The sequence below is a fragment of the Pseudophryne corroboree genome, chromosome 4 (assembly GCF_028390025.1).
Source record: "Pseudophryne corroboree isolate aPseCor3 chromosome 4, aPseCor3.hap2, whole genome shotgun sequence".
In the NCBI taxonomy this organism is placed as follows: domain Eukaryota; kingdom Metazoa; phylum Chordata; class Amphibia; order Anura; family Myobatrachidae; genus Pseudophryne; species Pseudophryne corroboree.
In genome coordinates, this window is record NC_086447.1 from 366984937 (window position 1) to 366997656 (window position 12720).

The 12720-nt window shown below is 45.7% G+C and overlaps 1 protein-coding gene across 5 annotated transcripts in view; it reads right to left on the minus strand.

Annotated features, from left to right (window-relative positions):
* The window catches only part of ARMC9 (armadillo repeat containing 9), a 433139-nt gene that overhangs the window by 15445 nt on the left and 404974 nt on the right, over positions 1 to 12720 (minus strand). The gene's annotated exons all lie outside the window — the stretch shown is intronic.

The following is a 12720-nucleotide window of genomic DNA, read 5'->3' on the forward strand; positions in this document are numbered from 1 at the left end:
TTTCTGGATCCTGTATTCTAATAAGCAGGAGCACTTTCCATTCTGTTCTAAGATGTCTTAGTTTTATAACAAAATAAAAAATTGCTCTTTTCACTATTTTTTGACGACGGCATGTGCGAAAAATTTGAGAACACATTCTACTCAATATGATGCTGGCTACTGTCGGTGAGGGGACTGAATAAACAACTAAAGTAGATGGTTCACTGACAATCTTTAGGATTCTAATTATGTTTCTGTAAAATCTGTGAAGTAAAAAGTCCTTTTTAAAACAATTTCTCTAATATACCAGTCAGTCTGCCGCAAAGGAAATAATCTATTATTCAGCTTTAAATAAGATAATTCCGGACAAACATGTTCTATCAGGGCTGTAAGTAAGTGTGTGCGGAAGGGGCACCGCACATAGCGCTGCAGGGTAGGGGTCGCTGTTAGCAGCACTTCTCAATTACCTGTTTTAATTATTTTCACTTGCTGCTTCCACCCTTTTTGAAGCCCAGCATCTCCTGACCGCCCCTGTCTCCTACCCCCACCACTTCTGTCACTAATACCTATACAACATTCATGAACTCCACTATAGATTTCTTCTGAGTAGGGTGTTTGATTAGAATTCAACAGGTTATAGGTTTGAATCCTGAATGGGGCAGTATATTGAAATAGGTCATGTAGTAAAGGGTATTGTAACTGAATAACAACAAGCTCTCAAGTAAAGTGCATGAATGTGGTATAAAGAGGATTTGTGGCCAAATCCATTTTCTTGCAGTGGTCTATAAATGTGTGTGTATTAAATTATACAAATATAAAAATGTTGGAAGGGGTATCATAGCACGGGCTTTCTCTGGGATCAATCTTGTCATGCCCTTACCCACGAAGCATGCACCTTATGTCCCTATTGGAAAAATGGGGAGGGGGGGTCACCAATTCTCTCTCTGGCAAAGGGCACCAAAAAGTCTAGTTACGGCTCTGTGTTCTATATATAAACCGGTGGTACAGGGCCACTAAATTAGACAGGGTGGGGCAGTGTATCGGGCATTTTTAAAAACTCAGTAATTAAATAAACAAATTTTATTTGCCACATTGCAAATATGCCACTTTAAGTACATAGCATGCTGTTTATTTCTTGAAGATCACATCCTGGAGGTGATCTCTGTCTCTGTGCAGACATTCCTCTAATCTTCCACGCATGATCCCATAACGCGGCACAGCATCGCCAAAGACACTCCAGCAATTTCTTGACAAATTCTTTCTTTCAGCTCTTCAATATTGTGGGGGCGATGAGAGTACACTTTGCTTTTTAAGCACCATCATAAAAAAAGTCACATGTCTGGAGACCTTGAAGGCCAAGTAATGTCACAATTCCTGGACATGGGGGGGTTATTCAGAGATGGACCCAGATCTTTCTTCCGCAGCACAGGGCAAGGCCGTCCAGCATGTGTGAGGCGCTGCCCCGTGCTACGTTTACAATCTAATTGCGAAAACATCGATTTGGGGTCAACCCCTGGCTGTGCAGCCTGGCAGGCGTTCCGGTGCCATTTTTTTATTGGAGCGGCTGCGTTTGGAGTCAAACAGCCGCATGGAAAAAACTCCCGCTACGCCCCCGTTTTGCCCGTCACGCCCCCACCGCCAGCCCATGCGGTCAGTCCCCCTGTGGCTGCATAGTGAAGGGTCGCGCACTATGGCAAGTGCGCAGACCAGATGAACGCGGCCACTGCATGCATCTCTGAATAAGGCCCATAATGTGGTTTTGAAAAAGCTGTCGTAGGGTATCCATTGACACCCTTGTGATATGACACGTGACGCCATCTTAGCGGCAAAGTATGCTGTGCACCACTCCACTGTTCCATGGATACTAAATACAGGGGCGTCGCTATGCTTTGTTGCAAAAAGGGTGAGTGGCCTTGCAGGACGGGGTGTGGCCACACTGCCCGGCCTATGTTTTCATTACTCCAGGGTCCTGGAGATGCTGTGCCCCCAGAGTCTGTGGGGTAAATGTACTACCCTGGCACGAACTGTGCCGGCATTTCTCTTCCTGCTTTGCCTCTTTACCGAGACGAAGCAGGAAGCACTAGCACCAAGATGTAAGAACATCTCGACTACTGGAGGGGGGAGTGAAAACTCCCCCTCCGGGGATCCCTGTCTGTACCTCCAGCCTAGTACTGAAGCGCTGTATTTCTACCCCCGCCTGTCTCACTTGGCACGCGCGAGATCTCGCTACTATTGGGAGATCTCCAAAGTGCAGCCCGGAGCCGGCAGCAGCAGCCACTACAGAGCCGGCAATGGGACAATGACGCCTGCAGCTGTCGAATTCGATAGCTGTAGGTGTTGGAATGGTCAGTCCACTGACAGTTCTTAGACTGCTCTGCACCACTGGCGCACTCTTATAGACAGCAGCGCTTTGCTCACAGTGCTGCTGTCATACGTGTGGGAGAAGCGGTATCAGTGCATATAACGTGCATAACGGAGGATAATACATGTACCCCTGTGTCTACAGTGCTGGCTCCCACACTGTCAGGTGCTGAGTACTGCACGTAATGTTACAGTGCAGCACCCAGCTCCTGTCACTGAGCAGGAGTCGGCATTTTGGTGTCACCCCTCAGTGAGTGATACCCGGGTGTGGCCCACACTCCCGTATCATGCTAAATGGCATGATATGGACAACAGGATGTCAGGTAACGTATTCCCCGCCACCGTAGTCATATCCAGAAAAAAAGGTTTATAAAAACTGCCCGTTTCCCTGTCCCACTCTGTATATATAGCCTAGTACGTGGGGTAAGCCACAAACCAGCAGCTGACAGTATATTTCATAAACACCACAGGTCCTGCTGTAACTGATACTCAGCTCATAACTATTATAGTATTCTGAAAGAACTAGCAATTTATCAGGTCATTTGATAGACATTTGCAACAACAAAAATAGTGCATCTGTCAAGCAGAGTGGGGGACTGGTGTTACCTTAAACTGGTCATACACTATACAATTATCTGTCAGATAATCTGCCAGATCTGGCTGGTTGGAATGAAAATCTGGTAATGAATGAGAGCAAATGACAATCAACCATTTGCTCCCAAACACTGGAAAATGGGCAAAAACTGTTGTTCATACATATTGGTTAAATTACAGACATTTTTTGTCTATTTTCCAGTGTTTGGTAGCAAATTGTCAATTGTCATTTGCTTTCATCCATTACCAGATTGTCATTCCAACCAGCCAGATCTGGCAGATTATCTACCAGATAATTGTATAGTGTATGCCCAGCATTAGAGAGACCCTCCTTCATGTAATCAGTAGCTCCTCATAATGGCCACTAAGCAAAGTGACTTAGCGTGATAGGAGAAAATCAATTTCTTGCCCATGTTACATTGTTACATGTGACCCAACAGTGCAGACTAGATTTCTTAATTGCCGCAACAGCCTCAATTTGCAGAAGTGCACATTGCTTTCCGTGTAAGAGTATGATTTGAGGAACACGACCGTGGCATTTGTGAAGGAGCAGAATCAAGGTAATTTGTTATAATGGAAAAAATGCCAGAATAAAAGCATTACACAAGTACAGTACACAATGTAAATGCTAATATCATATGGGTGTGGATACACAGTTATTAAACTAGCTAAATGCAAGGAAGACTAGCACACAGCAGACAATACATGTATGTGCCACTGACCACTGTCATAGTGTATACTGTACTTTGTATAAGCATTAACTTTATGGATGCCTGTCATTTATTTTGTGCACCCAGAAGGATTTCATTATTTATTCTTATTTTAAATACAAAAACTGCATTGCAATTTGCAGGTAAAAATGTGTACAGCGCCGAAAAGGGTACATATTGTTAAAAAAGTCAGGATAAAATGAACACCAATCCATTATCTTTCATAGCCATAGAAATCCATCAGGGTTGCTAGATGAATTAGAAATGTAATCAGACAAGGGTGACAACCCCATAGGAGTAAAATCTATAAGATTGGAAATGTCTTTATGGACAAACAATACCCAAAAGCAGTATCTTTACAGGTGACACCAGTGGCGTAAGTTTCTCCCTGAACGGAGGAGTGGTGTCCCCCTACAGAGCAGGAGCCTTGCGGCAACTGACTCCATTGCCTCCCACAGTTATGCCTCTGGGCGACATTAAGTGGGTGTAGTAGAACAACAATGGGCTTTTTCATGTAGTAGTAATGATTTTTATCTAAAACAGTATAAAAGTTACATTCAACATATCTATCTGTCTGTCTGTCTGTCTGTCTCACCTAGAGACTGTTTGAGGTATTCATAAACCTTTCCATAATATTATAAATTTGGTAATGTATGCAATGAGCACAACATTGTTAATTTAATGCATAATAATAATAATAATAATAATAATAATAATAATAATAATGTCCTATATATTCGCATACATGCTCTGTCATGTGTTGCAACAACAAAGCTTGTGTACTGTACAGCCAGCCCAGAACAGCCTAGAGGTCAATGATCACTGTTGGATCACCAGATCTCATTTATCACCTACAACGTAGTGACTGGACAATACAAAGATATAACAGTAAGGCATATGGAGTATAAATACAGACGCAGTCTAAAGCTGGGTATTTCTTTGCCAGATGAAAACTGGTCAAATCGATGGATTACATCTTATGTGCTGTTTAACATTCTGATTCAACTGGGCCGTATCGAACCAAGAGTGCAGTGCGTATGCACTATCAAACGTTCTTCCGCTTCTCCACCAGCAGTACCTCTGTGGGAATCCACAATTAAACCATGTTAGGTGGCCTGCTACGTAGTATTGTGTAACCTTTCCTCCATCACTACATGAATTGCAGCCATGTGCTTGTAATATTCACCCTACCGACAGTAAAACAGCAATATATTTGTCACTCACTAAACTGCTCTCTGCTATCAAGCATGGTATGTACTAATGTATTGCAAGTGGCTAATTGTATATACCCTGTACATCTTCCTTCAGAACCTATATGTTGTATGTATATGGCAGAATACATAACAAGTATATAGTGACTATTACCACTAAACAGTACACCTGTTCAACGGTATCTGTTTGGCAGGTCATCAGTCATTAGGTCAACCACTATTGGTCGACATTGACATAGTTGACATGGACAAATGACACGCTTCTGACGAAGGACCAACGGTCCGAAACGCGTAGAGCGTGGCACGTGTTTGCTGTATGTCTCGTGGGCTTATCCAACCTTCCGGGGGGACCTCTTTATTGGGAGCCGTGGATCCGGAGCCGGGACCCATCTCCACCTCATACATCGGGTGTCAGAGGTTTCTCCCTTTTCCATCTGGATTGGTGATATACCCCACTGAGTATATGTTATGCTGTTTTAATTTTGTCTTCTTGTAAGTGGAACCTTGAAAAAATAAATGCTGTCTTCATTTTAAGGACGTCTACACTATATTTGTGTTTTTTATAAGTATCTCCCAATCTGTCCCCTGCAATAGGGACTAGAGAGATACTTTTTTTCAGGTGTTCTCGAGGATTCTGAAAAAGTACAAGAACGGATGGTCGACTATTCTAAATGGACTGAGCTGGATGCCTAGTATTGTCCTACTGGCATTTGATTTATCCATAAATAGGGTGAATTATTATTTTTTTCGATTATTGAACCTTTCCACTTGTAAAAGGTTTTCTTCTATTTTTCATGGTGGTTGGAGAGCGCTATTATCTGCTTACACTGTTTTCTTCTATATGTACTAATCTTAATGTGTTTTTGGATGCACATTTATGTGTGAACTGTTTAGCTGCACTTCGATCTAGTGCGCACAATTTTTCAAAGTACTGTTCTATACAAATGGACAAATGGCAGACACATGTAAATGTCGACATGGCTTTTTTTTAAAAGCCATGTATTGGGAATAGTAACCTGTGCTGAGTGCTGCGTTAGTGGAGGGATGGCACCTTGCCCGCATGCAAGGGGACGCGGTACACTAATTGGGGTTCCTGGTTATGTTACAGAAAAAAATGACACCACAAACCAGTTAAAAAATCCATGTCGACCTTTTTATGCGTCAACCTGTCCTGTGTCAACCATTTTTGTGTGTGTTGACTATTTGTCAATGTCGACAATAGTGGTCGACCTTTACATGGTCGACCATTCATACTGTACCAGAACCTGTTTCAACCCTCCAGCTCCAGCACAGTTCATGTATGCTGTATAGGGTGTGTGGGGTGGGGGGTTTGCAGTCTTTCTGCCCAAAGGTAGAAATCAGCCACTGGTGCGTACTTAGCTTATAGCTGGTCTGTTTTCCACCTTTTTTTCTTTTAACTAAACATAGCAAGTTCTTGAATATCTGTACAGGTTAAATAAAATGGTCCATACAGAGATTGCCAACTCAGCTAGCTTTAAGGGTGTAACATACAAAAGTACATGACAATTACAGCACACAAAGGATCAGCATATTGCAGGGTGTGTGTCTCAAACTGATAAGGAGTCTCATAGCTGTACATCACTATGAACCATCTGCCACTTGCACAGGGGACCAGCCAATGAGCAGAATTTCTGTTCAGTCAGAGAACCTAGTCACACTCATTGTATACATTTTAGTGTGTTACAAATTTATACATACAACTTATTTGCTATTAAATAGAACACATCATATTTCTCAATATTCTGTTCAATTATTGATCCTTAAAAGCCCCTTGTGGGGTACTCAGTTATTTTCTGCCCTTAATGTATTTCCCAGACTGACAGCCCACCCTTCAACTGGCCCTGTCCTAAAGCTCCCTGTCAGGAAGCCAAAGTAATGTACGCAAACAGTGCTCAGACGGACAGCATCAGTTATCAAAGGATAACCCTCCTGGAGTGTAGGTCTCACAAGTTAGCGTACATTTTTACTGACACACTTTGGCCATTGCCACATTTTCTCATAAACACAAAAAAAATAAGATTTTACTCACCGGTAAATCTATTTCTCGTAGTCCGTAGTGGATGCTGGGAACTCCGAAAGGACCATGGGGAATAGCGGCTCCGCAGGAGACTGGGCACAACTAAAGAAAGCTTTTAGGTCACCTGGTGTGCACTGGCTCCTCCCACCATGACCCTCCTCCAAGCCTCAGTTAGGACACTGTGCCCGGACGAGCTGACATAATAAGGAAGGATTTTGAATCCCGGGTAAGACTCTTACCAGCCACACCAATCACACCGTATAACTCGTGATACGGACTACGAGAAATAGATTTACCGGTGAGTAAAATCTTATTTTCTCTGACGTCCTAGTGGATGCTGGGAACTCCGAAAGGACCATGGGGATTATACCAAAGCTCCCAAACGGGCGGGAGAGTGCGGATGACTCTGCAGCACCGAATGAGAGAACTCAAGGTCCTCCTCAGCCAGGGTATCAAATTTGTAGAATTTTGCAAACGTGTTTGCCCCTGACCAAGTAGCAGCTCGGCAAAGTTGTAAAGCCGAGACCCCTCGGCAGCCGCCCAAGATGAGCCCACCTTCCTTGTGAAATGGGCTTTTACTGATTTAGGATGCGGCAGTCCAGCCGCAGAATGCGCCAGCTGAATTGTGCTACAAATCCAGCGAGCAATAGTCTGCTTAGAAGCAAGAGCACCCAACTTGTTGGGTGCATACAGGATAAATAGCGAGTCAGTTTTCCTGACTCTAGCCGTCCTGAAAACATAAATTTTCAAGGCCCTGACTACGTCCAGTAACTTGGAATCCTCCAAGTCCCTAGTAGCCGCAGGCACCACAATAGGTTGGTTCAAGTGAAAAGCTGATACCACCTTAGGGAGAAACTGGGGACGAATCCTCAATTCTGCCCTATCCATATGGAAAATCAGATAAGGGCTTTTACATGACAAAGCCGCCAATTCTGACACACGCCTGGCTGAAGCCAAGGCCAATAACATGACCACTTTCCACGTGAGATATTTTAGATCCATGGTTTTAAGTGGCTCAAACCAATGTGATTTTAAGAAACTCAACACCACGTTGAGATCCCAAGGTGCCACTGGAGGCACAAAAGGGGCTGAATATGCAGCACTCCCTTAACAAACGTCTGAACTTCAGGTAGTGAAGCTAGTTCTTTCTGGAAGAAAATCGACAGAACCGAGATCTATACCTTAATGGAGCCTAATTTCAGGCCCATAGTCACTCCTGCTTGTAGGAAATGCAGAAATCGACCTAGTTGAAATTCCTCTGTTTGGGCCTTTTTGGCCTCACACCAAGCAACATACATCCGCCATATGCTGTGATAATGCTTTGCAGTTACATCTTTCCTGGCTTTAATCAGCGTAGGAATGACTTCCTCCGGAATGCCCTTTTCCTTCAGGATCCGGCGTTCAACCGCCATGCCGTCAAACGCAGCCGCGGTAAGTCTTGGAACAGACAGGGCCCCTGCTGCAGCAGGTCCTGTCTGAGCGGCAGAGGCCATGGGTCCTCTGAGATCATCTCTTGAAGTTCCGGGTACCACGCTCGTCTTGGCCAATCCGGAACCACGAGTATTGTTCTTACTCCTCGTTTTCTTATTATTCTCAGTACCCTTGGTATGAGAGGCAGAGGAGGGAACACATAAACTGACTGGTACACCCACGGTGTCACTAGAGCGTCCACAGCTATCGCCTGAGGATCCCTTGACCTGGCGCAATATCTCTCTAGTTTTTTGTTTAGGCGGGACGCCATCATGTCCACCTGTGGCCTTTCCCAACGGTTTACCAACAGTTGGAAGACTTCTGGATGAAGTCCCCACTCTCCCGGGTGTAGGTCGTGTCCGCTGAGGAAGTCTGCTTCCCAGTTGTCCACTCCCGGAATGAACACTGCTGACAGTGCTAAGACGTGATTTTCCGCCCATAGGAGAATCCTTGTGGCTTCTGCCATCGCCATCCTGCTTCTTGTGCCGCCCTGTCGGTTTACATGGGCGACTGCCGTGATGTTGTCTGATTGGATCAGTACCGGCTGGTTTTGAAGCAGAGGCCTTGCCAGACTTAGGGCATTGTAAATGGCCCTCAGTTCCAGAATATTTATGTGTAGGGACGACTCCTGACTTGACCAAAGTCCTTGGAAATTTCTTCCCTGTGTGACTGCCCCCCAGCCTCGAAGGCTGGCTTCCTAGTTACCAGGACCCAGTCCTGTATGCCGAATCTGCAGCCCTCTTGAAGATGAGCACTCTGCAGCCACCACAGTAGAGATACCCTGGTCCTTGGAGACAGGGTTATCAGCCGATGCATCTGAAGATGCGATCCCGACCACTTGTCCAAGAGGTCCCACTGAAAGGTTCTTGCATGGAATTTTGCTTCGTAAGAAGCTACCATTTTTCCCAGGACTCGTGTGCAGTGATGCACCGATACCTGTTTTGGTTTCAGGAGGTCTCTGACTAGAGATGACAGCTCCTTGGCTTTCTCCTGCGGGAGAAACACTTTTTTCTGTTCTGTGTCCAGAACCATCCCCAGGAACAGTAGGCGTGTGGTAGGAACCAGCTGTGACTTTGGAATGTATAGAATCCATCCGTGCTGTTGTAGCACTTCCCGAGATAGTGCTACTCCGACCAACAACTGCTCCTTGGACCTCGCCTTTATAAGGAGATCGTCCAAGTACGGGATAATTAAAACTTCCTTTCTCGAAGGAGTATAATCATTTCTGCCATTACCTTGGTAAAGACCCTCGGTGCCGTGGACAGTCCAAACGGCAGTGTTTGGAATTGGTAATGGCAATCCTGTACCACAAATCTGAGGTACTCCTGGTGAGGATGGTAAATAGGGACATGTAGGTAAGCCTCCTTGATGTCCAGGAATACCATGTAATCCCCCTCCTCCAGGCTTGCAATAATCGCCCTGAGCTATTCCATCTTGAACTTGAATTTTTTTATGTATGTGTTCAAGGATTTCAAATATAAAATGGGTCTCACCGAAACGTCCGGTTTCGGTACCACAAACAGTGTGGAATAGTAACCCCGTCCTTGTTGAAGTAGGGGCACCTTGACTATCACCTGCTGGGAATACAGCTTGTGAATTGCCTTTAGCACAGTCTCCCTGCCTGAGGGAGTTGTCGGCAAGGCAGATTTGAGGAAACGGCGGGGGGGAGACGCCTCGAATTCCAGCTTGTACCCCTGAAATACTACTTGAAGGATCTAGGGATCCACCTGTGAGCGAGCCCACTGATCGCTGAAATTTTTGAGGCGGCCCCCCACCGTACCTGGCTACGCCTGTGGAGCCCCCGCGTCATGCGGTGGACTCAGAGGAAGCGGGGGAAGAATTTTGATTCTGGGAACTGGCTGACTGGTGCAGCTTTTTCCCTCTTCCCTCGTTTTACACGCTTGCATTTCTGAAGCCGAAAGGACTGTACCTGATAATACAGTGCTTTCTGAGGCTGTGAGGAAACCTGAGGTAAAAATTTTTCTTCCCAGCTGTTGCTGTGGATAAGAGGTCCCAGAGACCATCCCCAAACAATTCCTCACCCTTATAAGGCTCTATGTGCCTTTTAAAGTCAGCATCACCTGTCCAGTGTCGGGTCTCTAATAACCTCCTGACCGAATGGACATTGCATTAATTCTGGATGCCAGCCGGCAAAATATCCCTCTGTGCATCCCTCATATATAAGACGACGTCTTATGTTCGCAAACTAGTATCCCTGTTTGACAGGGTTACAGACCACACTGCAGCAGCACTATCTGCAGGTCTCAGTCTAGTACCTGAGTGTGTAAATACAGACTTCAGGATAGCCTCCTGCTTTTTATCAGCAGGTACCTTCAAAGTGGCCGTATCCTAAGACGGCGGTGCCACCTTTTTTGACAAACGTGTGAGCGCCTTATCCACCCTAGGGGATATCTCCCAGCGTAACTTATCCTCTGGCGGGAAAGGGTACGCTATCAGTAACTTTTTAGAAATTACCAGTTTCTTATCGGGGGAACCCACGCTTTTTCACACTTCATTCACTCATTTGATGGGGGAACAAAACACTGCCTGCTTTTTCTCCCCAAACATAAAACCCTTTTTTAGTGGTACTTGGGTTAATGTCAGAAATGCGTAACACATTTTTTATTTGCCGGGATCATGTAATGGATGTTCCTAGTGGATTGTGTATATGTCTCAACCTCGTCGACACTGGAGTCAGACTCCGTGTCGACATCTGTGTCTGCCATCTGAGGGAGCGGGCGTTTTTGAGCCCCTGATGGCCTTTGAGACGCCTGGGCAGGCGCGGGCTGAGAAGCCGGCTGTCCCATAGCTGTTACGTCATCCAGCCTTTTATGTAAGGAGTTGACACTGTCGGTTTATACCTTCCACCTATCCATCCACTCTGGTGTCGGCCCCCAGGGGGCGACATCACATTTATCGGCATCTGCTCTGCCATCACATAAGCCTCCTCATCAAACGTGTCGACCCAGCCGTACCGACACACCGCACACACACAGGGAATACTCTGACTGAGGACAGGACCCCACACAGCCCTTTGGGGAGACAGAGAGAGAGTATGCCAGCACACACCAGAGCGCTATATAATTTAGGGATTAACACTATATTGAGTGAATTTTTCCCAATAGCTGCTTGTATATACAATATTGCGCCTAAATTTAGTGCCCCCCCCCCCCTCTCTTTTTAACCCTTTGAGCCTGAAAACTACAGGGGAGAGCCTGGGGAGCTGTCTTCCAGTTGCACTGTGAAGAGAAAATGGCGCCAGTGTGCTGAGAGAGATAGTTCCGCCCTTTTTTCGCTGACTTTTCTCCCGCATTTTTATGGATTCTGGCAGAGGTATTTATCACATACATAGCCTCTGGGGCTATATATTGTGATATATATGCCAGCCAAGGTGTTTTTATTGCTGCTCAGGGCGCCCCCCCCCCCCAGCGCCCTGCACCCTCAGTGACCGGAGTGTGAAGTGTGCATGAGGAGCAATGGCGCACAGCTGCAGTGCTGTGCGCTACCTTGGTGAAGACTGATGTCTTCTGCCGCCGATTTTCCGGACCTCTTCTTGCTTCTGGCTCTGTAAGGGGGACGGCGGCGCGGCTCGGGGACCGAACACCAAGGCCAGTTCCATGCGGTCGATCCCTCTGGAGCTAATGGTGTCCAGTAGCCTAAGAAGCCCAAGCTAGCTGCAAGCAGGTAGGTTCGCTTCTTCTCCCCTTAGTCCCTCGCTGCAGTGAGCCTGTTGCCAGCAGGTCTCACTGTAAAATAAAAAACCTAATTATATACTTTCTTTCTAGAAGCTCAGGAGAGCCCCTAGTGTGCATCCAACCTCGGCCGGGCACAAAATCTAACTGAGGCTTGGAGGAGGGTCATGGTGGGAGGAGCCAGTGCACACCAGGTGACCTAAAAGCTTTCTTTAGTTGTGCCCAGTCTCCTGTGGAGCCGCTATTCCCCATGGTCCTATCGGAGTTCCCAGCATCCACTAGGACGTCAGAGAAAAAAGATTATGAAAACTAATCCACAGAAAGATTCTGTAAATAGTGCATACTACAGGTATGATGAAGAGCTGATTGCAACTTTTCCGCAGGTACTCACCATCCATATACAGAGTTGTATGGATCGTTGCGAGCATAATAACCCTCCATGTAAACATGGTTTGATACCAGTCATCATCAATGCACACTTGCACTAGCAATGCATGCTAACAATGCATCTGATAAATATGCATATTTACACTTGCACACAACTCTGCATAGCCCACAATGCAATTCCTAATTGGACTTTGCCTTGGTGAAAAGAACCCCTGGAAGCATTGCTATTCGAGGAAATAGGTAAACAAATCAAAAATGCTAAGAAACCAACATGAAGT